The sequence below is a fragment of the Lissotriton helveticus genome, chromosome 3_1 (assembly GCF_964261635.1).
Source record: "Lissotriton helveticus chromosome 3_1, aLisHel1.1, whole genome shotgun sequence".
NCBI lineage: Eukaryota > Metazoa > Chordata > Amphibia > Caudata > Salamandridae > Lissotriton > Lissotriton helveticus.
The window spans coordinates 1,810,631,463-1,810,658,435 of NC_136061.1; the positions used below are offsets into that span (position 1 = coordinate 1,810,631,463).

Sequence of the window (26,973 nt, forward strand, 5' to 3'; positions counted from 1 at the left end):
CTTTGCGGAATTGACCAAGTAGCTGCTTTACAAATATCAGCAAAAGGGATGTTGCCTAAGAAAGCCATTAAAACACCTTTCTTTGTAGTAGAATGTGCGTGTGGAACTGTCGGCAAAGTTTGTTTGGCATTGATGTAGCAAATGTAAATACATTTCATGACCCACCATGTAATACCTGCTTTAGAAATGGTGTTACCCTTTTTTGAATTTGAAAAAGCCACAAAAAGCTTTGGAGTGTTACTACAAAGTCGAGTCCTCTCAATGTGGCACATTCAAGACCTTTTAGCATCAAGTGAATAAAGTGCTCTTTCTGCCAAGGTTTCTGGGAGAGGGAAGAAAACAGGTTTATCAATTGTTTAGTTTAAATGGAAAGTAGAGACGACCTTCTGAAGAAATTGGGATTTGTCCAAAGACATACTTTACCTTGGCAAACCTGAAAATAAAGTTATTTTATAGTAAGAGCATGAATTTCGCTAATTCTTCTTAAGGAAGTAATAGATACAAGGAAAGAAACCTTCCAAGACAGGAACTGGAGTGGACAGAAATGCAGTGGTTCAAAAGGTGTAGACATCAACCTTGTTAGAACAATATTTAAATTCCACGAGGTTAACAATGGTGCACGTGGTGGAATTATTCTTTTCAACCTTTCCATGAAATCCTTAATGACTTGTATTCGATAAAGTGACTGAAGCTTTCGGTTCTGCAGGTAAGGAGCAATTGCTGCAAGGTGCAGACATATGGAAGGGTATGCTAGATGTGACTTTTATAGGTGTAATATGCTAGCTTGCGATCTATTGTACAGCAGGCGCACAAGGATCTATGAGCGGGGCTATACAGTAGTGTACAAAGCGTTTCCACTTAGCTGTGTAACAAGCTATTGTGGTTGGAAGCCTCGCCTCCGTTAGAATGTCCATACACTATGGAGGCAATTGCAAGTGTTTAAATTATACGACTTCAAGAGACAGATTGCTAGGTTGAGTTGTTTGGGGTTTGGATGCCTGACCCTGCCAATGCTGTGAGTGAGAAGGTTTGGTATGTTGGGGAGCCTCTCGTGAGGTACTAGGGACAACTCCAATTGCGTTGTGAACTAAGGTTGGTTCACCCACGATTGAGCTACTAGACTAATTTTGAGAGATGCTCAAATATGAAAAGCGGTGAGGGTAACTAGATTAGCACAGACAAAAACTAAATTCCTGCGTACAATAATTGCAAATATATTTGTGATACAATGTCAGCTCAACACCTCATCTGGATCCACCGAAAAAATCCAGTAACATCCAAAATGTATTCAAAAGCAATTGCGGGAGCGACTAAGTTCAATCATGAAATCAAAAGGTTCACAGATGTGAATTCCCAAGAATGTTCTTTAATTAATCTTGTTCAACAGAGATGATGACGATCAATTAATGGTACATCTTCATTCTTTTGTAAATCAATATACAACATAAACAGCCGACGCGTTTCGTCCACAGATGGACATCATCAGGGCTCCTGTTAATATCGGGAAGGACGCCAGACGTCGCCTGCCGAGACTCCCCAGAACATATGAGTTTCATACTTATGCAAGGAATGGTGCTTGTGAATATGTGGAGATTAGTGACTTGAAGAAAAAGAATTAAATTTGAAAAAAGAAAGGGGAAGTCCAGGCAAAGAATTTATTATAAGTGTTATTTTCAGGTTGTACTGCAGTTGGATTGTTCGAATACTGAAACAAGACTTCATTTTTTGAAAAGTGCATATTAACAGGAGCCCTGATGATGTACATCTGTGGACGAAACGCGTCGGCTGTTTATGTTGTATATTGATTTACGAAAGAATGAAGATGTACCATTAATTGATCATCATCATCTCTGTTGAACAAGATTAATTAAAGAACATTCTTGGGAATTCACATCTGTGAACCTTTTGATTTCATGATTGAACTTAGTCGCTCCCTCAATTGCTTTTGAATAATTTTGAGATGCAAGTCTGAGTTCCCTCACAAGATAGAAAATGAGTGAGAGAGGCGGTAAAGTGAATGCGAATACAACTGACCAATTCATCTAAAAAGCATTACCCATGAACTGTGGATGGTGGCACTTGGAAGTGAATTTTTGGCTTTTTGTGCATTCTACGGTGGTGAACAGTTGCATATTCGGTGTCCCCCATCGCTGGAAGTAGAGCTTGAGGAGTGCGGGATGCAGTTCCCACTAATGGACTTGTTGTTGCGTCCTGCTCAGTATGTGTGTCACCGAATTATCCACTTCCAGGAGATAAACTGCCAAAAGGTGGATGTGATGGCAGATAGCCCAATGCCAAATGCCCTGTGCCAATGAAGACAACTGTACCTAGTGTGTTTCTTCTTGTTTCTGAAACTAATACATTGCCGCCATGTTGTCTGTTCAGAGAAGAACAGTCTTCCTAGTAATACTGGGGAGGGAGTCTTTTAGAGCCATCTGAATCGCTATGATCTCTAGCACACTTATTTCTGGAGTTTGCTGATAACCCATCCGAGAATCCTGAACCGCCATATCCTCTATTTGTGCGCCCCACTCTATGAGTGATGCATCTCTGGTGAGAGCCACCTGCGGGATCAGGTCCAAAACCACCACAAGATCCTGCCCATCACTTGTGACCACTGAGATGCTAGACACTCCTGTAAATGTCCCATGTGAAGCCTGGCATGAGGCACAATTGCTATACAAGAGGCCATGATGCCCTGACTGGCAGGCGATGATGCGGCTGAAAAAGAGCCAGTTAGTTCTAGAGATTGAGAATTCTCTGGGTATTGGGTATGCTGTGTCTGAGACCAAATTGAGGATTAATCCCCGGTAGCGCTGTATCTGAAAAGGCTGTAAATGTGATTTCCTGGCATTCATTGTGAACCTCAATTTGTGTTAACAGATTGATGGCTCTCTGTCCTGCAGGCATCTCTGTCTAGTTGAACTCTTGAGCAGCCAATTGTCGAGATACAGGAAGACATGAATGTTGTGTCTTCTTAGAGGGGCTGCCACCACTGCTAGGCATTTGGTAAATATTCTTGGGGTTGTCAACACTCCAAGCGGCAGTACTTAGAACTTGTAATGATGTCCACTTACCACAAACCTGAGGTACCGGCGATGTGTTGGTGAATCGGTATATAAAAGTATGCGTCCTTCATATCCAGCACTGTCATGAAGTTGCCTTTTTGTAGCAGTGGATTACATCCGGTAGAAACACCATGTGAAAACGTTCATTCTAAATGTAATGATTGAGAGGGAGTGGGTCCAGTATCTGCTTAAGCTTCCTGGCTTTTTTTGATTACAAAACCTAAAGGGAGTATAAAAACTTGCTGAGATGGCTGCGTGGAATGGGCTTTTTGGAATATTTTAACAATAGGGCTTTTACCTCCTCTTTGAGAAGGTGAAGATGCTGGGGGTTTGTCTGCATCAAGGAATATTTAGGGGATGGAGAGTGGAGGTAAGTTCTAGGCAGTACCCGTGGCAGAAAATGGAAATTACCCACCGGTCAGATTTTATATCCTGCCACAGATGATGAAACTGTTGCAGCCTTTACCCGAGAGGTGTTGTGTGCCCGGGGCGGGGGGCTGTATGGTGAGTCACTGTTTAGAGGTGGAGGCTCCCTTTCCGAGAGTTCCGCAACTCCTGCCTTTCTGGTTACCCCCTCTGTAGAAACCTTTACCCTCTTGCCGGTGATATGTTTGTTGCTGTTTATATGTCTGGGTGTCCAAGATCTTGGAGACCCCTCGGTCCTGATATGCACGAAAGAACTGCTGAATTGATTAAGTGGTCTGCAGTGCACCCATGGACTTCGCAGTCTCTGAATCCTTTTTTAATTTTTCTTACTAAGAGTCTATTTCCAGCCCGAAAAGATGTTCCCCGGCAAGAAGTATTTTAAAGTGCAGGGTCTGCACTGTCTAGGGCGCAGCGTATTATTGCATTTGAGACCTGCCTTTTTTCAGTAACTAACTCCTCCCCTCTCTTTTTGTATTTCTCTGGGAGATGTTGTAACAACTCTTCCATGTCATCTTAAGTGGCCATAGTATAGAGCGATAGCAAACCCAATGAGTTGGCTATGCACCAATGATTTCCATGGCCCACTGCGACCTGTTTTCCTGCTGCATCTATGTGTTTGCTCTAGTTATCAGGAGGAGATATGTCTCCAGTATTCTGGGAGGCTTCCTTTCATCTTTCTTGCAGTTGTCACAGCGAGGGAATCAAGCTGTTGGGTGTCCCCTGATGTAAAATGGGTCAGTAGGGGAAGGCTTGTATTGCCATTCAATACGTGGTGTTAGTACCCTAGATTTGACCAGGTCTTTCAATATCTCCTGTAAGATTTTCAGCACTGACCCTGTCATTGGTAAGTATTGAACGGTGCGTTCTGTCTTGGAGAATGTCTATACTAAGAAGTCAGTTGCTTCCTCCGCAGTATGCATCTGTACTTTATGGTATTCGGTAGCACGCTAAATCACACTATGGTAGTAGGGAGTATCGTCAGGCGGTGATGCTTTAGCTGGAACTGGTACCTCTAAGTCTGGGTCTGGCAGTACTACATTGTTGGCGTCCAGAGGGTCTGGGCTTTGGGGAGGGGTGCCCTGTGAGTCTGCGTCATGAGTACCATGACTAGGGCTCCATGTGCCTGCATTGCCTGAATGTGTGGATGATAGTGACATAGGTTGGGGAGGTGGTGTAATGTCAATTGGCATGGGGCTAGTGGCCTTTTGCTTCATACACTTCTTTGGAAGAGGCTGATGTAGTTTAATCACCAGCCTTTTTCGTTTGAGGGAATCTCTCAGGCAAATGTTCCTCTTACAGAGAAAGTTGTGTAACCATTAGTTCTTGAAGGTATTCAAAAACATTTCCCTCCATAGCTGTTGTGGTTGTACTTTTTTGAAACGCCATGTCCATATCAGTTTTTTTCTTCCTGTGTTATAGAGCGTAGGTTTCTTCGGAGACGATGTATGGCTCAGCTCCGAGTGGCACGCTGCGTAGATGCCGTATGTTTGGTTGGCTCTGATGGCGTCAACCCCAAAAGGGGGTGGGGTCTCAGAGGGTTTGTCTGAGCCATAGGCTGCACAAGTGTTGTTGGCTTTGTCGTCACCGAGTGCTGCAGCAGCTGCAAGGGCTGTCTGTTCCTGTGGCCTGGAGCCAGATTGGGGTAGAGTGCAGTCTTGCCCTGTCTCGGCCTCAAGGTACGCTCTCAGTGTCAGTCAGAATCCAAGGGCTGTGGTGCACCAAGATGATGGTGGGAGGGATGTGAGGGTAGTCTTTTACTATGTGCAGGGGTTTGGGGACCTTGAATACTCATGACCCGTGGCATTATCTATGCCCTTAGCACCGATCTCGCCAGATGTTCCAGAGCGGAAATCATCAACTCATCTTGGTCTTCCTCCTCATGTTGGCAGCAGTAACCGGAAGCGACACAGTGAGGACTGCACAAGATGGGGCACTGATATGTCCTCTTCCTCCTCATTCTCGATCTCTAGCTGCTTCTCTTCATCTGCAGACAATTCAGCCTATGTTGTGAGCTAGGGGTCGGTCACGTCTTGAGCATACGTTTTTGAAACATTCTTGAGCAAGCCACAACAGTGCAGTCCTTCTTGTTGTGCTCCGGTAACAAGCAGGGGTTTCAGATGTCGTGCTGGTCAGAGTACACATATTTTATCCCACACTGGGGGGCTCTTCCTGAAAAGTCTCTTTTTTACCTTTTGTCACCCGGAGCAGAAAATTCTCAGCGGAACTTAGAAGGGACTTTTGTGTTGAAGCCGACATGAATGGAGTGGTTGCTGAAAATTTGAACCTGATGGATGAAGATGACTAGGCAGTTGGATTCTTTGAGTAGAAGCCGCTATGAGTCCATTGCGCTTCCGAATGCCGAGAAAGCGTCGTAGATGCACAGAGCCCGGCGCAATCCGACCAAACCTGGTGGTGGAAAAAAATTCATCTAACAATGGAGTCGTTGAGCATTTGCATTCTTTCGAAGAGGAGGAGACTCTACGTCACGTCAGCAATTGAAGACTTCTTCGAGAAAAACTAGTTGTAGAGTCAGATCTCAAAACTACATGGCAGAAGTGTGCATAGCATATGTATCTGCAGCCAACATATGCTATGAAAACACTTTTTTATCAAATAACTGTTTAGAACATTTTGGGCAATGCTTTGAATCCATATTTACAAAAGAATAAAAGGAACTATGAGTATATTTGTTGTAATCAGCTAAAAGATTAGGAGATGAAAATCAGCAACACTCTCAATGTATCCATCTGCAAATTGTATTTTGGTCTTAGCAGTAATCATGGACAGAAAGAATAGATCATTACTATCTTGTGGCAAAATGAAAAGTTATTTGAATTGACACCTTTTGTAGGGTGCTAAAATATAACCTCTGTGGTTACTTCATAGGGCTAGCCTGCTACAGTGACAATAAGGAGGTAGGTGTATGGTCTGGTGACAGAGTGTTCACCAACTGGTGACGTGTGGTCATGCAGTACACTGGGAATTAGCCCTAGCAGCTAGAGTTATCTCACCAATGATTTCCAGTGGACATGTGCATGTTATGACAGGTGAAGAAAGGGCAGGGCTGTGGAGCTGTTGGTGTCTATGAAACACTTCAGGTGAACAGGGGAGGCACTGACTAAAGGGGTTTGTATCATACCAAATGATTAGCATAACAAAAATATGGGGGATCAAGCCAAGTTTCAGTACCTCTTCTATTGATTCAGTTGTGTACGCTAATCAAATTAATTGCCAAAGGAAGAATTATTTAAACCCACACTGTACTCACTTAGTGACCCACAGCCTGTACCCAACACTATGTTCTAAACTGCTTTTGACAACATTGAAGAACTTAAGACTTCATAATAAACGTAACTCTGAAGGGCATCTGCAGAGCGGCCTCAAGATAGAGAATAGCCTGCTAAAAAGTCTCCCATGACAATGTCAAATTTACCAACTCTTGCATAATTACAAACCTCTTGTTCTTAACAAAGACAAAAAAAATACCCTCCTAGTTACACAGCTTCTTAGCCGACAACTAGCTAAAAAGACAATTCTGGTCACACCTTCAGCCAGGATGCAGCACAAATGCAAAATGTTACTTACCCTTTAACCCTTTAAGTGCTGCCGTCGGCCAACGGTCGTCACGGGCACTACCTCCCCAGTGCTGCGTGCGACCGCTGGACGTCCAGTTCAGCACTGGATAATGGACAGCGCAGCACTGGGGAGGTTTATTTACAAGCTCCTAAGGTGTTAAACATCTGTTTGTGGAATGTAGTGCTGTAGACTCACATCCTGTGCATACTCCTGCCATCTAGTGTTGGCCTTGGATGTGTGCAAGTTGTTTTTCTTCAAAGACGTCTTCTCGAATTACGAGGTGTAGTGACTCTGCTTATTGCTGGTAATGCACATAGGCATCAGCTGCACTGTTAGATTGTGGGCTCTATGGGGAATAGGCAAATGCCTCTTGGCTTTTGCATAGTATGTTTTAATACATTTAACAATCCAACTGGCTAGGCCTGACTTGAAAAGAGCTCAACCCTTGTGCGGCTTTGAGATGGCAACAAAAGTTGCTGAGTCTGGCAATAGGGTGTTGATCTATTCACAAAGTACATAAAGGCTTGCTTCAGAGTATGGAGCGTTCTTTCTGCAACTGAATCGGGCAAAGGAAAGAAAGCTGGTAGCTCTATGGGTTGGTTAAGGCGGCAGGGAGAAACAACCTTAGGAAGGAACTCAGGGTGAGTGCAAAGGACACCCCTATCTCTGTGGACTTGAAAGAAAAAATCTCCCAATGCTAAAGCCTGGTGCTCACTGACACATCTGAGAGAGGTGAGAGAGACAAGGAAAGCCAGGAGAGGAACTGAAGGGGGGAAGAATAGAAGGGCTAACAGGGAGACCCAATGAGTCTAGTGAGAACAATGTTTAGATTCTATACAAGGGCCGGCGGGACCCTTGGAGGAATGACTCTTTTAAGACCTTTCATAAATGTCTTGATAACAGGGATCCTGAAGAGGGATATGTGCCTCCTATATTGAAGGAAGACAGACAATGCAGGTTAATGGAGTCGAATGGAAGAGTAGGCAGGTCTGTAAGTGTAGAAGGTAGCAGACAATGTCCTGCATCCTTGCAACCAAAGGGTTAATGTGTTGTTCTAAGCACTTTGCCCTTTTCCACGTTACAGGTGGTGTAGTGGGCCTGGGTGCTTCCTTAAGAATGTCCACGAAATCCAGAGGTAGTTTAGATAGCTGAGCCAAATACCAAGGCTGAGCATTTTGGGGTCAGGGTGCACAATTTCTCAATGGTTCTGGTGAGAAGGTCCGGCCTGCTGGAGAGCCTCTGTGCGAAACCACCAAGTGTTCCAGACGGGTGAGGAACCAGAGCTGTCAGGCCCATGTGAGTCCACCAGGATAAGGGTTAGGATGTCTGCCTAAGCCGTTGGGACTACGAGCAAAAGAAGTGGTAGAGGCGGAAAAGCAAAGGCAAATATCCCTGACCAGTTCATCCAAAGTGAATTGCCCAAGGACTGTTGGTGTGCGTACCTGGAGGTGAAGCTTGGGCATTTTGCGTTCTCAGCAGGGCGAAGAGGTCTATGTGGGGAAACCTTCACTGGAGGAGGATTTGGAGGTGGAGTGCCGATTTGTAGACTTATTGCTACATCTTGCTGACGATGTCTGCAAAGTTGCTGAACACTCACGGAAGGTCCTCCGCCAGCAGATGGAGTCTGTGGCAGAGCGCCCACAGCCAAATGGTCTGAGCTAATGCCGACTGCTGAGGAGCGTGGGGCCACCTTGCTTTTGTAGATAGTACAGTCATTTATCTGTACGAATAGGGATCATCTTGCCCACAATGTGACAACTAAGGTTTTCAGTGCTAAGTGAACGGCCAACAGTTCAAGGTAAATGATGTAGCGATCCTGGTGACAGGGAACCCACTGACCTCGGACAGTGAGGTTCTATAAATGCATCCCCACCCCGTCAGGGAAGCATGTATGGTAATGGTGATTTGAGGAATGGGGCTGAGAAAGAGATGCACCTGTTAGAGGTTGGTGGTTTTCCACCACAGCAGAGAGCGACAAGCGCTGCTGTTGGCCAACACTAAATCTTTCTAGTGACCCTCTCCTTGAGACCACTGTTGCACTAAGTGTATGAAAATACTTCTTTTTTGACTAGTTACCTCCCACTTTTAGACAGACTGATATATCTTTGACTGACTGTGCACTGGGTTCCTCCTAATCAGGTTCCCAGTGCCAATGTTCTTTCTCAAAAACTGTACTTTTGTTTCCACAATTGGCACACCTCTGGCTAAAAACAAGTCCCTTGTAAAAAAAGTATCAGTGGTACTAAGGGTCTTGTGACCAGAGAGGGCCTCTTATGGCGGCAGCATGTATTGTGCCACCCCAATAGACTCCTCACCAAACACATGCACACTGTCACTGATTTCAGAGTGAATTGTTGCAGATAAAAGTGAAGAAATGTTTAAAAGGAATTAAAACATGGATCAATTTTTGTATTATATGAGCCAATGGGCCCGCTTTTCACAGGCTGTGCACTTCGGACTGTGAAACCCAGTGGGTCACAGTTGCATTGCAATGATTCCACGTGCATGGGAAGAGCATACACAGAGGTGTGTAAGCCATAACATTTTGCCTCTGAGCAATTGTTGAAAGTATTAATAAAATGTGATGAAACCGTGTAAAAAATATGGGTGTGCATTTTCCACTCTTAAAAATGTTTAACATACCTATCGGACAAGGGGAAGGTTATCCCATTTGCGCGACTTAGGCAGTTATATGACCTAGCGCCTTCCGAGGCTTTTCGTTATGCGCAGATTAAACACGCACTATTGGCAGTGCTCCCTCCAGACACTGATGTCCCGGAGGCCTCGCCGTTAGAGGACAGGCTTCTTACGGAGTACATGCAGAAGAGGGCCACATCCTTCACATACCGCAAACTGATTAATAACTTACTGGATCCGACAGTAGTCCTCAGAGGGAGGTGGGCGACGGACGTGGGGGAGTTAGACAACACAGAGTGGCAGGAGGCACTGTCCTCTCCCAAAGAGGTGGGCATACCCTCACGCCTTCGGCTGGTGCAGCTCAAGATATTACACCGCACATATCATACCAGATATTCTCATAAAATGAATAGAGCGCAGGATCCATATTGTCTGAGAGGCTGTGGAGAGGAAGGTACCTTTTATCATACATATTGGGATTGCCCCAAGATAATCGACTATTGGAAAATGATCCTAAGAACAGTGTCACAAACGGTGGGAGTATCGCTAGTTCCTGACCCACGCAGGTGTCTCCTGAATGTGTGGGAGCCCAGTGACCTAACCCGCCCAGCGCAAACATGGGCAAATATGGGTTTCATGTTGGCTAAGCTCAACATAGGGCAGAAATGGGGAGCAGTGGAGGGGCCGTCACTAACCACTTGGTGCGAGGACATGGATATGCCTATGCTGTCCGAAAAGCAGTGTTCATAAATCGGAAATGCCCCCGGAAATGACACCAGATATGGGGTCCATGGAACAAATATAGGGGGGATATATGTGAGCCACCGCCTGAGTGGGAAGATGACAGCTCAGATGACGAGGAATAATGTAGAGGTAGGGTGTGGATGTGCAGAGTGGCCCGATGTGGAAGTCGCAATTGACAGATGTTGTACAAGCGTTGGAAATGTGGAGGGAGGGATGAGGTATATGACTACTGTAACATATGATGCTGTTCAGCCTGATGTTCTTGCCAAAGTTGTGAATGAAAACAATAAACAGAAATTAAAAAACAAAAAAAAAGTTTAACATAGTTTTCTGTCAAACTTGTTAGTCTGCACCCCTTAAAAATGAAAGAAATGATGAGTTGTTACGGGCTGAATAGCGGACATTCACGTGATCTCAAGGGCAACCTTTCAGTTACATAGCACTTCTCTAAAATCACTGAATAGATAACATTTTTTGACAAGTTTTCAAGATCATTATGGATGAATGTGTTTTACTTATTGTTTTAAAGTTTTGTTTCACTATATTATTAATTTAGGGTCAGTTTATATTAGTGGATTTTGGGGCAGTTCACTTTTAAGTTTTTTCTCCAGTGGGTGGTCACGGTGCGAGGTGACGTAGAGGTGATTAATCTCAGGTGTACAAAGCTAAAGCAGTAAATGTGGATAAGAACGAAAAGGTTGCGGAATGGCAGAGGGTTTTGAGCAGCATGGCTGTAGGCTGTGCTGATGAGGAAAGTGTTTTTCCCTTTGATGAAGAATGGACATAATAAACGTTTTTGCAAACAGCAAAATTGTGTACGTTTTGTGCCTGTTTGAGCTAAGAGTTAAACTGCATGGTTTAGTTGGTGTTTCTTGGAGTTGTGCTATTAAACAAGATGGAATAGGAAATGTGTTACGGGTATTATTTAATTTTTCTTTGGATAATAGCAGAGGGATTTTATTAAACATGTGAGTTACATTAAAAAGATTATTATTTTTGATTTTGTTTTACTCTCAGATTGTTTATTATATGAGCCAATGAGCCCGCTTTTCACAGGCTTTGCACTTTGGACTGTGGAACCCAGTGGGTCTCTGTTGCATTGCAATGATTCCACATGCATGGGCAGAGCATGCACCGAAGTCTGCATGCCATAACCTTTAGCCTCTGAGCAACTGTTGAAAGAATGATTAAAATGTGATGAAAAGGTGTAAAACATAAGGGTGTGCAATCTCCACTCTTAAAAATGTTTAACACATCCATGTGTGCCAGGCCTACCAGCGCTGCAAGAGGCATAGGTCAGTCACCCCTACAGCAGGCCTTACAGCCCTAAGGCAGGGTGCACTATACCTCTTTTGAGGGCATAACTGCATGAGCAGATCTGCCCCTATATTGTCTAAGTCCATTCTTAGACATTATAAGTGCAAGGTGAAGCCAGCCCGAGTACATGGAGTGGGAGCTTGTCAATACGTGTTCAACAGCTGCCTGATTGCATCACCGAATTCCCAGATGTTTAGTACCAATCATCTCAGAATAATGAACTCACACTCAAGCCAGAGCTGGATTCATTAATAAATGCACTCAGAGGTGCCCCCTGAAAACCTACCAAACCACTAGTGAGCGTCTGACTGGTCTGTACCAGAGTACCACTCCTATGTCCTGGATGATGCTTTGATTTTCCGATGTTTGTGTAGTAGTGACCTGTATGTTAGCTTGGTATTTAATTTTTATTGATGTAAAGGGTATATTTTCCTTGTGTATTTGTAAATGCATGTGTTTTGTTTTATTTTCTGTATTTTTGTGTAATTTATGTGGCCCTCTTTGAGAGCCAAAACATAATAAATAAAATTGAAATTGAAATACCACTCCTAGACATGTTTCTGACCCCCTGAGGTGGAAGGGAAGCCTTTTGTTCTCGTGGGTCAGTAACAAAGCCTGCTCTGGGTGAAGGTGCTTCACATCTACCCCAAAGCAGGACCAGCGTTGAAGGGTGGTGAGCCTCAAAGGCTTCCTGTCCTTTGTTATGCTGACCATGGCCTCTCCAACTTGTGGAGATGCCTGCTGCCCTCACCAAGCCCCACATTTGGCAGCAAAGTCGGTGGGAAAATTAGTAAGTAGGAGAAGTGTGTTCCCTCTCAGCCATGACCACACCTAAAGTGTCCTAGGCTAAAGGGACCTCCCTCCTTTGAAAATCCTCCATACTGTTTTGGAGGATTTTAGCCAATAGGGTTAGGGGTATGCCCCCTTTCCAGGAGGGGACATACAAAGGGTGTAGTCACCCTAAATCAGGGATCTTCAAACTGGGGGTTGGCCCCCGTAGGGGGCCTCAAATAATCCCAAGGGGGGCGCCAAGGTGTGGGCAAAAAACATAATGCTGATAGCAGTGCTTTGTTTTCCATAGGAAAAAATGAGCAGTAGTAAGTTGCTCTGTAATGGGCCATCACAAACATCTTTTGTAATTTTAATCCTGGCTAAGGAAAGGTGTAAAAAGGGACAGGACTCCAAATATTCTTCAAAACCCCCACCCCCATTTCTAATAATCACATTGTGGATATGTTCACACATCAGTAAGGCCTGTTTGGCCAGAATAGTATGTTTGGCCATCATGTATTTGATTGCTTTTTTAAAACCTTAACAGGTCTTAACTGCAATGTTTAAATAAGTTTAGACATATTTAAAAATTGTCAGTTTAATAGAATAATTGTGAGAAATTTGAGAAGGGGTGGGCAGTAGTTTTTGTTTCATCTCTGTGGGAGGTGCGGCATTAAAGAGTTTGAAGACCACTGGCCTAAATTAAGTAGCCCATTGCCTACTACCTTCTAATCCCTGTAACGCTCCTAAATTCAGTATTTAGGGGCACCCCTGAACCTCAATCCTCCGATTACCGATGACTGATGAGGAAAAGGACAAAGAAGAGCTGTTCCCTGCATTACAAGGAGCTTCAGCGACTGCAGTGGTCCCTGCCCCAGTCTGTGAACTTCGAACGACACATCCTGCAGACCAGCGACCTCCAAAACCCAGGAAGGACTGCCTGCCTTCAACAAAGACTCCTGATCTCCTGTGGATAGCAGCACTGTCCAGAAACCAAGTTTAAAGACCAAAGCTCTGCCTGAGGAAACAGGAAGTCAACCACCTCTGCACCCTGAGTCCAATATGCCCACCAGTCCAGGAAAGGTTTCCCAATGATCTTGGCCAAGAGTTCCTCATGGGTTGGCCCCTGCTGGATTCCACAACGATGCCTGCAGCCTCTGCACAACGACTCCCTAACTGCGACCGCATAGGTAAGCTGACTTCCGACATCAAAGGACACCTCAACCCCCGGGCCTTGGGGAGATATACCGATGGTGCCCCGACACCCCAGTACATCCCAGCTTACCTGAGCATTTTGGTGCTACCTTGTGGCTCCCTCCTGTGCTTGTCTTAACCCCCGGAGACTGGGTTTCAAAACCGTGCTACTTACCTGACAGTAGTTCCACTTCGACTGCCCCCTTTTTCCATTGTATAACATCGGCAACTCCAGTGCCGCTGGTGATGCAGATTTGTTAATTACCTGAACATTGCCTGGTATTGACTCTTGATCCAAAACCTAATACTGTAAATAACTTACTTACATGCAAATTACTGATTGTGTTTCCTCCCATAGGATAATATTGTACTGATTGAAAAATGCACTGTGTTCAGTTTTGATATTGAAAAGCAGGGATATTGCATAACGTATTTTACTGCAACAAAGTATCTTTGGTACACAAAAGTTATATTTTTACTAACAATGGGTTTTGGATTTAGTTATTAAGTGTGTGTAATCATTTCTTGAGTGTGTGCGTACAACAAATGCTTAACACAGCCCTCTGATAAGACTAACTGCTCCCCAATACTACAACAAAAGAGAGCATTATTATTATCTACTTTAGCCCTTGGGGATCGACTGGATTCTGTGCACACTATATCTTACTTTGGTATAGTATAAACAGAGCCAGCTTCCTACACTAAGTATTTGTACAATGAGCGCGTGTGTAACCTGGCGAGGGGGACTATGGCAATGCAGGAGGCCATCATTCCAAGGAGGAGCATGACTATGCTGACCATGACCTGGGGATCTTGCTGAAACAGACTAAGCAACACCTGAAAAGGCCTGCATCCTTGCAGGACAGGGATAGGTCCTGCCCACCACTGAGTTGAGTACGGCCCCCTAGATAGAGCTGAATCTGAAGGGGCTAGATGTGGGACTTGGTGGCTTTGATGATAAACCCCATGTTGCGTAGGAGGTTTATAGTGGCCTGAGTATATGCGAGGCTCTGCTGGTGAGTTGTGCTCTTGCTCAGCTTGTCGTCCAGGTAAGGGAACACGTGTAAGTCGTTGCATCACAGGTGCGCAGCTACTTCTGCTAACCCTTTTGTTAAGCCTCTGGCTGTAGTAGTGACACCAGATGGCTGAACCTTGAACTGATAATGTTTGACACTTACCACAAACTGTAGAAAACAACGGTGTTCTGGGTTCATCGGAATGAGAAGTAAGAGTCTTTGAGACAGAGGGCAGTCATGAAGTCCCCTTGTTGCAGCAACGGTATGACATCCTGTATAGTTAGCATGTGGAAATGTTGCACTCCTTGAAGCGCCTGAGGTCTAAGATAGCCCTGAGGGTATCAACGTTCTTGAGAATGAGAAAATACACCTAAAGGGTGGCACTGGCCCTAGGGCACCTTTGTGAAGGAGAAAGTCTTCTTCCTAATGTAGGCGTTTCTGTTGTGGGGAGAGGAGAAGATATGTCTGCACAGTGAGAGCAGAAGTGAGTTCCAAACATTAAACATGGCATATGATGTCTAACACCCACTGGTCTGAAATGATCTACTGCCATATGGTGTAGAACCTTTAGAGTTGACCCCTGACAGATGTTGTGTGATGAGGGGGATGTTACTGCTTGAGAAGGGCAGCTCACTTGGGGGAACCACCCTTACCTTATCCTTGGAGTTGCTGCAGATGAGTTTGCCTTCAGAGATCATCTCTTGACCCTGTTTGTGGTACTAATCTGGGAGATGTTGGAAGAGTCCCTCGATTTCATCCCAGTGTGGCCTGTCATGCCTGAAAAATTATCTGACTGAATTAGGAATGCACTAGTGGGCGGCGGATTGAGCAGTGGCGCCTTTGCCAGTACCATCAATCTTTTTATTTTCCCTTATCTGGTGACAGTGCATCACCTCGTGCATTGGTCCATTTGCAGAAGGTGTGGACTACCAATGAGTGGGAGGGAAGCTGTCCTTTGATGTAGACGAGGGTCTGATGAAGAGGCCTTCCTTATTTTTTTTTGTCCACTCTAGTGGTGACCACTCAGGCTTTAACAGGTTCCCTGAAAATATCAGGAGGCGGTTTGATCGTCCCCATCCACATTGGGAGGTCTTGCATAGAGTATAGAGAGGACAAGAGGACTCCCATCAGGAAATCTTTATTGATTCCTTGTGGAAAGAGGTCACCCTGTTGAGTTGGTGCCATTGGGCAGGGATGGACTGGCAGGATGAAGGGTGGGGTCTGTGTCCCCAGGAGGCTCTACATAATAATCATGCAGAGGATGCAGGTCATAAGGGTACCCCGGACTATGTCTCCCAAATCTTGAGCGTGGTTACCCTAGATGAGAGAGGGAGGGAGGAAAGGGTCAGCCTATTGGGGGAGGTGGAGTGATGAAGAGGAGGAGGGAGGAGGTGGACATGGCAAAGATGGAGGGCTTTTTGCCTTGTCAAGTCTCCTCTTGCTTTTTGGCTGCGCCGGGAGTTTAAGGCTTCTATAAAGCTAAGTTGGCAATTAAAGTGATCCGTGGTCAGTGCCCATGCCTGGATGTGTCCAGTGTGTGGATAGATCAAGATGTGATATTAACAGGGGTTGAGTTTTTCTGGCAGCCGCTGAAGAACAGGTTTTACGGCGCAGGTAGGTGTTGATATTGAGTGCCTTGGTGCTGGCGTTGTTCACACCAAGTGAGGATTGGATCCAAAGGCTTTGAGGAAGCCGCTGGCGAAGAGGAGGTGATGACTCGACTTCAGGATTTTCTTCGATGTCGATCCGAGGCTGGGCGTGATGCCCTAAGTGCATGCTCGGTCCCAACCATGGTCGGGAGGCAGTGGCGGAATGGAAGCCTGATGGCTAGCTTCGAGGCTGGTGCCTGACCCCTAGGTGGGGAGTGCTCAGAGTGGGATCAGTGCCAGGGAAGCAAGGGAGGTGGCTCGGTACTCACAGTCTTCTGGGAAGGAGGCAAGTCCAGTAGTTCCAAGTCATAACCTGAGCTGAGTTCTGGCAAGAAGGCCTCTTCTTTGGCAGCTGATGGCTCCGCCAGGGGTTCGCACTTGAGATCCTGTTTCCCAAAGATGCCCGGTGAATCATCGCCACTCCTCTGTGACATTTAGAGGAGTCAAGTTCAAAGGCAGCAAAGGGGTTTTTTAGAATGGAAGGAGCAGTAGGCATCGCTGGAAGCCTTGTCATGCTCTGGGGGGACGCAGATGTTGCAGACTTGGCGTGGATGGGTCCAGGGGTATTTGGCACGACACAGAGGAAATTTGAAAGGGGAATGAGCCGAACAACAATACTGATGGAACAGAGAGGAACTGAGAAGGCCTGAAGAGATCACCATAACAGCGTAGATCCAGAGTGCAGTAAAACACATCCGAACCACACAAAGGGAAGAAAATAATTCAACAATGGAGCCGATACCCAGGCGCTTTACCGGCAATACGTGGAGTGACTGGAGAAAAAAAACAAATTGCATACATCTGGGCCCAACACTAGATGGCAGGAGTATGCACAGGATGAGCATCAACAGTAACCTATGCCATTTTGTAAATTGTTAACTCTCTCTTTGCCAAAAAAGGACAAGGGCTAACTTTTCTCCTGGGTATACATGAATCCTTAGCAGCAGCAGCAGTACAATTGATCATTTGGTCCCCATTAATATTCTGAAGACTAACAAAGTGATACCAAGAGTTAATTATGAATTCCAGTCCTACGATTCAGGTGCCAATAAGTCAGAATTGAAGATTCCACATCTATACTGTTCTGATGTCGTACACTGCTTGTAAGTGATCTAACATCCCTCGAAGTCTAGGTTTCCTGTTTGATACTAACTTCTGTTTTAATATACAGACATAACAGTGAAGCAAAGTCAATTCCAACTCTCCTCGTATGCAAGAACAAATTAAGCACATCATGTGCGTCACAAGCAACTGCACTACTGTTTAAAAGTCTACACTAAGGAAATGATCCTGGAAGCAAGTAAGCTTCCTTTTAAATTGTGAAAAACCCAGCATCTCATCTCATATTGACCTACCACCTTGACCTCATAATCACAATCTTCATTTCCCACCACTTCCTTTAGGTTTAAGCATAAATGTCCAAAACGCCTTGGATGACACTGAATGCCATCCATTGCAACTTCTCAAGTGATGTGGCTAAAAATCTCACCATTCCTAGAGGCACATGTTGGGTTGAATGCAAAAAGCTTCCCCATCTATACTTTTAAAGGACAAATTCTTACGAAAGTCTTGCGTGGCCATACCACTACAACCTAGACCTCCTTTCAGGTCTCAATGCTCAAATCCCAACATCTAATGTCTTTTTAGAAAATTGGTCAAAATGAGACATTACAACATTGATGACTTATTGTTTTATATTCTTCTTACAAACGTTGCCTAGCAACTAATTCTAATCACTTCATTTGAATGGTCAAGTGTAGGCCTTTTGCAGAAAGATACGGCTGTAAATAAAATATCTATGACAAGGCATCACCCACACACACATTCCAATGTTAATAGTCGAAGCCCTTTGGGCAATTTGCAACAACTATACTGTATTGTAAAATTTCTAGAGTGATTTCTGTTTTGTCAAACAGGTAGTTTACTCCATACGTTGAACATGCTTGCATATAATGCCATGTGAAGTATGTCCTAGGAAAATTTTGGGGTGTGGTCATGAGTGTGGCTTGAAAAAACGACGAAGCAGCATTGTATGAAAACTGGCCCGTCCACTTTTCCTTTTAAATAATGGTCTCTATGTATGGCAAAAGCATGTCTGCACGCATCTCATTCTTGAGGGTGTACAAGGCAAAAGCAGGACCAGGGCCCTGTATAAGCAATTATGGTGTGCGATATACCACATAAGGGATGTTGGCAGTAGAGGAAGATGGAAGAGAGTCCTCGGCACAAAAGGCTAACTAAGATGATTCTTTAAAATTAACTGGCAGCTTTCCAAACACACGTTTCACATCAATAACTCTAAAGGAAAATGTTACATACCTAGTAAGCACCTGTTCGTGACATGTAATGCTATAGATTTAGATGTTATGCAAACTCCTGCCATCTAGTGCTGGACTTGGACGTGTGCAAGATATTTTTTTTCTAAGGTATAGTGACCCAATCCATTACTGATAAGGGCATCGGCTCCATTGTTAGGTTGTTTTTTTCTGCCCGAAAAGAGAGGATGTGGATGGAACATAGAGATACAGGAAAGATGACAATGCATAGATAGGCGTGTTACTTACCCTGTAAGCATCAATTTGTACCATGTAGTGCTGCAGATTCACATGCTATGCACCCACCTGACATCGAGTGGTGGGCTCAGACTTTACAAGTTGTTTGTCTCTAGGGTTTTTTCTTTTTTTACTGTTGATGTGACATTGAGTCGCCACCTCCTTGAGGGAATGTGTATGTACAACAGCTTCTTTGTTATATTTTTCATTTTTTCTCCTGCCATGTTGGCAAATGAGGATAGCAGCTGCCGTTGAAGATGTGTGTAACATGTTGACAGATATATATATATATACATATATATATATATGATGTCTTATATGTGTACATCTCACACTATCTCATACCTGCCAGGGAGGCGGGAGGGTGCATGTGACTCTGTAGCACTACATGCTACGCACATGCATTTGTAGCATGTGTTGGCTGCAGCCACACATGCTATACAGACAGTAAAGCAGTACTCTTCTCACAGTGGCTCTAGGCATTAGATGGTGCAATTGTTTGAAATAATGTGCATAAAACTGTCCAATTGGAGATTGTTGTCTGACATCAACATCTGTACAGTAGTGTTTTGTAAATGTGTGTGGGTTTGTCTATGTGGCCGCTTTACACATGTCTGTTGAAGAAATGCTCCCTAAGAAAGCCACAGATCGCCTTTCTTTCTTGTGGAATGAGCTCGTGGAACTGTTGGTTGAGCTATTTTAGCCTTTACATAGCAGATCTGTATACATTTTACAAGCCGTCTTGCAATTCCACCTTTTGAGATAGATGGCATTACCCTTCCTAGGGTTTGAGAAAGCAAATTGTTGACTGCTGTGTATGAACGGCCCTTTATGCCAGTCTCTGCTTTTTGAAAGAAGACAGGCAAATCCAGTGTTTGATTCAGGTTAAAGGGTGCGATGACCTTTGGGACGTAGATGGGTCGTATCCTGGAAACCTTGAAAGTAGGGCTCTTCAATGGTTAGCGCATTAATTTCACTAACTCTCCTCAAGGAACTTATAGCTGCAAGGAAAGCTACCTTCCAAGAAGAGAACGGCAGAGGACACGAAGGCAGTGGTTAAACAGGTGTGGACATTAGTTGTGTGAGCACAACAATTAAATTCCACAACAGGACTGGAAGTGTACGTGGGGGGATTACTCTCTTTAACTCTTTCTTAAAAGCTTTGATGACTGGTATTTGAAAAAGTGACTGATATTTGTGGTTTTGATGATAAGCTGCTAGATGCAGTCTAATGGAAGTGTACGCTATATAAGACCTTTGGAGGTATAGCAAGTAACACTAATTATTGTACTATAGGTGCACAGGGGTCTATGTTCTAAGCCATGGAATGGTGTACAAAATGTTTCTATTTGGCTGCATAACAGGCTCTTGTGGTTGGGCGCCTTACTTCCTAAAGAATGTCTATACTTTTTGGAGGCAATTATAAATATCCAAAGTCTATGACTTCAGGAGCCAAATTGCTAGGTTGATTTGCTTGGGGTTTGACTTCCTGACTATGCTCTTGCTGTGAGTGAGGAGATCTGGGATGTTGGGAAGCTTCTTGTGATGTATTAGGGACAACTTTAATAGCGTTGTGAACCAAGGCTGCCATGCCCAGGTTAGAGTCATCTTGAATGACGTTTGTCTGAGTTTTCTGACCAAATATGGAATGAGTGGCAGAGGTGGAAAAGCGAATGTAAATATCCCTGAACAGTTGAGTCATAGAGCATTGCCCATGGATTATAGATGTGGGTACCTGGCAATGTTCCCTCACATGTTTTCGCTCTGTGTGCTGCACTGTAAGGGCTCTGCGCGCTGCAGCCAAGGCTCTGTGCGCCAGTAACCCGATCACGCGTGTGGTTGCAGGGACAAATATCAGTGCAGATTGTGTGAGTATTCATGTTAATCGCAGCACCAGTCATGTGCTGCAATTACCATGAATACTTTCTCAGAGACACACAATATGCCCCGCACAGGGCTGCCCTTAGCGCTGTGGCGCTCCGTGTGACATCGTTTGTTGGTGCACCCCAATGACCAACCCTGCCAGTGATTCCCTCCTCATCATCCTTTAACAGTGCCCCTCAAGGTCTCTATTACCACTCTCTCTGAGATGTATTTAATTTGTTTTATACCGTCCCTCATACCAGTGTAGGGTGTACTTTACATTGCACACAAATTAAACAGAGACAATCAATCATAGGTATGTAAATCAGTGTATAAGAAATGTTACATATTACAGAGGACTGCAAGGTATAGGAGTGACTTGTCATTCATACTGATAGGCAGTATAGTTTAGGAGTGCCTCGTCTGGAAAAGCACACACTCAGAATTTAACATGTAACACCATGGTTAGGATGTCTCTTTAATAATAATCACTTTGTACCCAAATGAACCCTATCTGCAACATTAGGATAATGAACGGCTGGTGAAAAAAATCATAACCCTCTGATCTATACCTTGCAGTAGGCATGAAGTTCTTTGATGACAGTTATTAGTTTACTGTTCTATATTAGGATTTTAACTTATAAATTGCAAGTAACAAAATGACCTCTCTGACATAAGTAGTAACACGCTAACCAATCGTCATTCTAAGCACTTTGTCATCTGCATGGTACACGTTCTTTGCAGCAGGCATATTAACCCTCTGCGCAACCTTAAAACTTCCACTAGAGAAAATTCCAATCCCTCTAATACAACAAGTAACATTATACAGACACCTACAACAAGCCAGGACTGTTGGCTTTGCCAATGGTTCTTAGATGTATATGGTAAATTAGCTCCAACTATGCCTTTGTTGTATATAACATTGCAAATGCTTCAGTTCTAACATGATGACATTGAAAGAACTATAACGGGTCTCTTTGTAGTTACTTAAAAGGCAGTGAAGGGTGGTACTGCCACAGAGTTAAGATTTTTGTTTTTTTTTCACCCTGAGGGTGAGGGCAAAAATGGGAAGCCCGATAGGGACCCGTCTCAGCAGCCATAGCTAGAGCTGCTATGGGCTCGGCTGGGCAGTGTCTGGAGTTTTATCTCTGGCACGCACACGTTTTTCACAGGTCTTTAAAGACTATTTGCATATGTACATACCTTTGTGAACTGGTTACAGATGCTTCGCTTTTTTGTTTCCTGATTTCAGTACCCCCTGGATCACCACTCCGCCTATTCCCTTCATTTGTATTTTACATTTACTGCTGTAGTGTGAGAATGCATTTAATGAAAAGGAATATAAAGTAAAGTAGAAGAAAAATGCCAGCCATGTGTTGGTTAAAGAGCATACAAAGTCCTGCCTTGACACTAAATAGGGTTATAAATAAGAAAGTATGTATTCATTTGTAATGTGACTTTTCTGTCTTTGGTCCCTTTAATTATCAGTCATGGATTATTTAAACAGCCCTAGAACAAAATAAAAAGTGCTTTCATTTATTTTTGCTGTACGAAGTATGCACAGATAAGTGCTGAAAATACGGCTTTAGATGGCGGTTTATTTTTGTACCATCTGGGACATCAAAATAATGAGCTAGCAACCCTAATCATAAGAGTGAAAGTTTGTTGCAGAATCAGCACATTATTTATTTCCTCCACCCACAATCCCTGATTAATGCCATAATAGCAATAGTTTAACTTGTATCTGAAACCCTACGCCTCCGTCCATAACATGCTGAGATACTTCAAGTGTCTGTGAATCCACCCTGCATTCAGACAACTCACTTTTCATTCTCGCCCTTCACTTTCACGCTCACCCTGCACACACCGCAATCACAATTCACTCACACTGATCACCATGCACTCACAACATTCACCCGCTCACCCTGCACTCACAGTGATCATTCTGCACTCACAATGCACGCGTGCTGTTCACCCTGTACCTCACCCTGCAGTCACAGAGCACACTACTTACCCTGTGACACTTCACTCACTTGTCCCCCTAACTGATCAATCGGCAATCTTACTCAATCTTACTCAAACAAGCCCATCACTAATCATGCATTCATTCGTCTAACTCTGCACTTACAGCCGCACCCAAATTCATGTGGAACCTCACTCAACCTGCAGTCACTCCTCTTACCCTACTCACACTGTTGCATCGCTCACCGCGCACTCACATGGGCACTCCTGCCACCCACATAGCGCAGAGGGTTAATGTGCCTGCTACAAAGAACGTGTACCATGCAGAACTGAGTGTGAGTAAACTAGGAGTAGCACAATAAAAAAATTCAATGTTGGTCAGAAAGGTGCTATAGAGAGATGAGGTGCATTGTTGATGAGTGGTAGTGAGGGAATTCATGGAGAAGGAGAAAACGGGGGAGGGGGCGCCAAATAAGACTGTTGCACCGTGTGCGACCAGAGCTAGAGCCAGCCCTGGTTGAGAGTGTTAGGTGCCCCCTTGGCACCTGCTGAGCACCGCCGGCAGGACCCGGCCCACTTTAAGCATTGGGTTTGGGGTTACTTTCTGTGTCTGACACAGCCTACAAAAAGCCCTGGGTTTGAGGTTACAGTCTGTGTCTGTTTGCTCTCTGGCGCAGCGAGTCACAGGCATGTCTGTTGGAACCACGGAATGGCAGTCAGAGCTTTAAGTGGAAACATGGGGGGTCTCTCATGGGGCATGGCTAATGTAATTAAGGGCTTAGGTTAAAATACTTACGCTAAAAATCCGTACTTAGCATAGTGTGCTGCCCCATTGGTATTTTGCTGTGTCTGTCCATTCATCCAGATGTATAAATATATAACACAACAAGTAACATTACACCTACAACCAGCCAGGGCTATTGGCTTTGTCAATGGTTGCAAATTGCATAAGATAAATAAGAAATAGTTATGACTTCATTGTATTTAAAATTAAAAATGCTTTTGTATTTGTGGGCGAGGTTGTGGCTAAGGCTGGAGCTGCCGTCTTTTGAGCTAAGAAAAGGGCTTTTAGCCTCAACGTCAGCTCAACATCCTATGACTCAAAACTTGTAGTCTTGCTCATTTCATTTGTTAATAGAGCTCAGCACACAATCTGCCCCACTCTATTAGCAAAAGAAATGCAGCAAGTCTACTAGCATGATGTGTGCCTACAGGTAATTCTGAAAGCACAAGTCGTGATTGTAGACTTCTTTTCATTTCTTTTGTTGAAAGGGCGCGGCTGCAGGGCAGATTGTGTGCCTTTGTTAGAATAAACATGTTAATTGCAACGCATGATGGGTGCTGCGATTAACATGAATACTTTCACAAAGGCTTACAATCTGTCCTGCAGCTGAACCCTTTCAAGAAAATACAGCAAGTGCAAAATGCACTTACTGCTGGATTAACCTGCTGTTGTGCGCGCTTCAAATGCCACACTGCGCGCTCGAGGAGAGACCGGTGCGCATGCGCCTGTGCGTGCAGCTAACTGGGAACAATGGTACCTGGAGGCAATATGTTGGCATTTTGATTTTCTTTGGTGCCGAATAAATCTATTTCTGGTTTTCTCCAACGCTGGAAGTATTTGTGGAGGACTAGAGGTTGGAGTTCCCGCTCGTGGACTTATTGCTGCGTCCAGCTCAGTAGGTCCCCTACTTAATCTTCCACATCCGGAAGATATTCCAGCAGGAGGTGAATGTGGTGTTGACTAGCCCAGTGCCAAATGGTCTGTGCTAATTGAGACAGTTGTATTGAGTGTGACCCCGATTGATTTTTTTATTTTTTTATTTTTTTTATTGGTATTTTCACAATACAAAAATATGAAGAGATGTGACATATAACGAAGAGGCAGTTATACGGGCGAGCCAGTGGGGTTACATGGTTTGCATTTGTGTCTGCCCAGCATTTCTTCAATTGCCCTTAAAACATTTAACATTAAACATTTAATATTAAACGCATAGGTAGTTGCGTGTTTGCGCGTGCTGGTTCTTAAAGACACAGCATAGAAGTGTTTGGCGGCTAGTTAGTGTTAGCTTACGCACCTTACGCAGGGCTATTAGCAGTTGCCTTGGCTTGTGCGGTTGATTTATGGAGGCTTGTAAGAGCTGAGGTATTTGTCTAATGTTGACCACATTACACGGTCAGGGTTTTTCCATGGTGTTTGTCTTAGTGCAGTGATGTTTGCCCCTCTTAGGAATGTGACCCAATTCAGCCACCCTTTGAATGTGGCTTTGGTGGTGTCTTTCCATTTGGCTAGTACTGTTTTGACTGCTGTCGTCAGAACGAAGTCTAGTAGGTGCCAGGTAGTCTTGCTGTTTGGCTAGATCTGTTCTGATATGGGCGGTGGTAGTTGTGGCAAATGAGTGTTGTAGATTGCATCCTAGGGCTTCGCTGTTGAAGCTTAGCACCATCTCCCAGTATTTGCTAACCTTGTTGCACTGGAAGATGAGGTGTGCGAGGTCTTCTCCTCCTGCACTGCAGTTCAAGCAGCTGTCAGTGTCTCTTAGGCCTAGTGCTGCTAGGCGAGCTGGTGTCCATAATGCTTGGTGTAAAAGCCAGAATTTGGTTTGTGCTGGCACTGGGGATATCAGGTTTCTTGATGGGGCTTCCCAGAACATTTGTAGTTCTTGTTCTGTGAGATTGGAGCCAAGTTGGGTTATCCAGTAGGTGTTGTTTTTTGTGTTTAGCTTGGAGGTTCCTGGGCGGAGGAGCTTGTATAAGAGCGAGACTTGGTGGCCTGTCTTGTTTTTGTTCTCCATGTATGTGAAGATTGAGGGCTTGTGTTTGGTTAGTTTAGATTTTGTTAGGGCTGTCTTGATGGCTAAGAAGTTGTAAAGTTCTACTTCGGGGAGGTCGTGTCTGTTTCTCAGACTGTTGAAGGTTTGTGGCGAACCTTCTTCTTCCAGCTGGGCTGGATATGAGAGACCTACTTTTTTCCATGTGTGCATGTCGAGGGTCTTACCTCTGTATTTGATCTTGGCGTTATCCCTGAGTAATTCCTAGGGAGAGTTTCTCATACTGACTTCGAGTTTTCTGTCTACCTTGAGCAGCGCTTGACTAGTAACCTTGAAGATCGGGTTGCTCTTGTGAGCTTGCTTGTTGGCTGTGAGGAGAGTTAGGGGGTCTGCATTGTTTAGAATGGCTTTTTCTATAGAGACCCAGGTTGGTGTGTAGGGCTGTTTGGGAAGTACCCAGTGCATTCCTCGTCTGGCTATGAGGGCTGTCTGGAAGGTTCTTAGGTCTGCCACGTTAAGGCCTCCTAGCTTTTTACCGAGTCTGAGTTTCTGGAGGCTAATTCTGGGGTTTTTGTCGCTCCATATAAACTTGTTTAGCATCCGGTCAATTCTTTTGTGGAACTCGTCCGTTAAGGCCAGGGGGAGCATTATAGCTAGTTAGTTAACTATGGGGGTGATCATCATCTTAACAGTGTCTACTCTGCCCCACCAGGTGATGAACTTGGGCGACCAGGTATGTAGCAGGTCTTTTATCTTTTCTGTAGCGTTTTTTTCGTTCCGTTCCAGGGTCGAGCTTAGTGTTTTACAGAAGTGGATGCCTAGGTATTCGACAGAGCTGGGTTCCCACGCTAGTCCGGAGCAGCCTAGTACTTCTCTAGTTGTGTAAATGTTGAGGGGCATGCATTCTGACTTGTCTCTGTTGAGTTTGCAACCGGAGTGTTTTGCGTATAGGTCGATGTTGTGCAGGAGTGCAGGTATGGAATGTGCGGGCTTCTCCGTTATTATAAGCAGGTCGTCTGCGTAGGTAGCTAGGTTGGCTGTAGTGCCGTTTATGTTTACCCCCGCTATATTTTTGTTGTCTGTGATGTCCCTAATTAGGGATTCGAGGGCGAGTAGAAACAGTAGAGGAGATAGAGGGCATCCCTGTCTCATTCCCCTTTCGAGGTTAAAGGGGGCTGAGGCCGCTCCGTTGATAGCTATCTGGGCCTTGGGGGATTTGTATAGAGCCATGACTTTCCGCATGAAACTCGTGCCCAGGTTGTGTGCTTGCATGATTTTCTCTAAGAAATGCCAGGATACTCTGTCGAAGGCTTTTTCTGCATGAGACGTGATGGCCACTGTAAGGTTGATTGTTTTAGAGGAGTGTTCTATGACTTGGCAAAGGAGTCTCGTGTTGTCGTGGGACATGCAAGTTTTTAGATAGCCTA

At 44.5% G+C, this 26,973-nt stretch overlaps 1 protein-coding gene across 2 annotated transcripts in view; it reads right to left on the bottom strand.

Moving 5' to 3' along the window:
• Positions 1-26,973, bottom strand: part of RLF (RLF zinc finger) — a 320,814-nt gene that overhangs the window by 5,852 nt on the left and 287,989 nt on the right. The gene's annotated exons all lie outside the window — the stretch shown is intronic.